Below are 1,818 nucleotides of genomic sequence, written 5' to 3' on the forward strand. Positions count from 1 at the left end.
GCTGAGATTGTAAAGTAATTATTATATTGATTACTGAGTACTTGGCATATTTTTCTAGTGCTTGCAGCAGAAATCTAGAAGTAGGAATTGCTTGGTTCTTCTCTCGTCTTAGCTACTGACTTTCTCTCATTCACCAACTCATCTCTGTGCCTTATTTTTCCTGTCTGGAAGTTGAGGTTGAAGCTGCCTACTTCGCAGGGTTGTAGTGGATTCTGTAATTTGCTCAGTCCACAAGCAAATATTTCAAGCTGTTCTGTTGCGTCAGACACATGTAATCCAAGATGAAGAAAAATTATATGCAAAGAGAATTTTCTGGGCAAGAATTTTCTGATGATTTCTGTGACTATTCAATTGCTTTGACTGTTTTTCAGAAAGCGGCCATTATGGCCATTATCTCTCATCTTAATGCTGTTACTTGGGAGAAGTGGCCAATCCCCACATTGCCACAATCTCTTTTCAGATAGTTGTAGAGAGCAGTAAGGTCTCCCCTGAGCCTCCTCTTCTGCAGACTGAAGAATCCCCGTTCCCTCAGCTGCTCCTCACAAGGCTTGTGCTCCAGACTCTTTACGGCTTCATTGCCCTTGTCTGGACACTCTCCAGGTTTTCGATGTCTTTCTTGTAGCAAGGGGTTGAAAACTGAATATAGTACTGAAGGTGCAACCTCACCAGCGTCAAAAAAATATGGAACACTTAATGAATTTGAATGTTATCATTGTGCAGGGGCCATGCTAATCTTCCCTGTTTTGTTCAAATTTTAGCACGTGTGCTGCTGAAACATGATTATTCCTTACTTGAGTATTGTTAGAGAGCTCTATACAGACCAACACCTGAGGTGTTACTTGAACAACTGCTAGAAGGCCCAAAAGCAGAAAAAAGATGCCTTTTTCAGTCTGATGAGGCTGCATGTCAATTTTTTCTCTCCTGCATCAAAACCATAGATTGAGTTCTTCATATTTGATGAAGTTTTTAAATTGTGGATAACAAAGCTGTCTATTGATATAATATTCTCATTTTGGTATTTCTACAACTGCTTCAAAGAAACAGAATGTGTGTTAACTACTGCTTTTCTGTGTGTCTTTCCATATTAGCCATCATTGGTGCATAATTTCTCATTCATTGACTTAGGTCTGGAAGATTGCATGTAATATAAGAAAAAGACTATAAAGAGCCAGGAGGAAAGACTGAGTGTGGAAAGAAAAAAAAAAAAACCTAAAGAAATAAAAATAGAATCCTTAAAGAGTCAGTGTAATCCTGTGTTTTTAGTAAATTGCTGACAATGGAAAAATAAGCTGTTTTACAGGCAGATCAATATCTATGTCCACTGCAGGGAAACATTCGAGCCTCAGATGGATGTCTGTCCTTTAAATTGCTACATATTTCTCCTTCAGACTTAAGAGTTTGGACTGTTTTTTAATTACTACCTGATGATTTTTTAATTTTGATTTATGTATTTGCATTACTTGACTTATATTTAGACCCAGTTTTATGACTGAGATTCCATGTTTCACGAACATGGTTAGAATCTTCTCCTGTAATCTTGGTTTTCTTAAGATATGGAGAGAAAGCTTAGAATAGAGCAGTGAAGCAAGAGGCTAAAATATACTCAACAGTGAGTAACGGAGGGAAAATGACATACTGAGGTACTTGCAACATGATAGTTTAATAAGAATGGATTCTAATGTTTTAGAGCCAAAGCAGTCTTTTAATAAGAGAATTCTTCATAGAATGTGTTCTGGTCATGTACCACTGGCTTCTTCAGCACTTCCCCAGACTCTGTTGGCCTTGCATCTTATGTTGTTCTACTTCATATAAGATTCC

General features: G+C 37.6%; 1 non-coding gene across 1 annotated transcript; it reads right to left on the reverse strand.

Moving 5' to 3' along the window:
- Positions 1-675: 675 nt before the first annotated feature.
- LOC122181233 lies at positions 676-778 on the reverse strand. Its single transcript, XR_006179386.1, has one exon. It is a non-coding gene; the product is annotated as a U6 spliceosomal RNA (small nuclear RNA).
- Positions 779-1,818: the final 1,040 nt, after the last annotated feature.

This window comes from Lagopus leucura, unplaced genomic scaffold, assembly GCF_019238085.1.
Source record: "Lagopus leucura isolate 7727_CA_CO unplaced genomic scaffold, USGS_WTPT01 Super-Scaffold_1, whole genome shotgun sequence".
Lineage (NCBI taxonomy): Eukaryota > Metazoa > Chordata > Aves > Galliformes > Phasianidae > Lagopus > Lagopus leucura.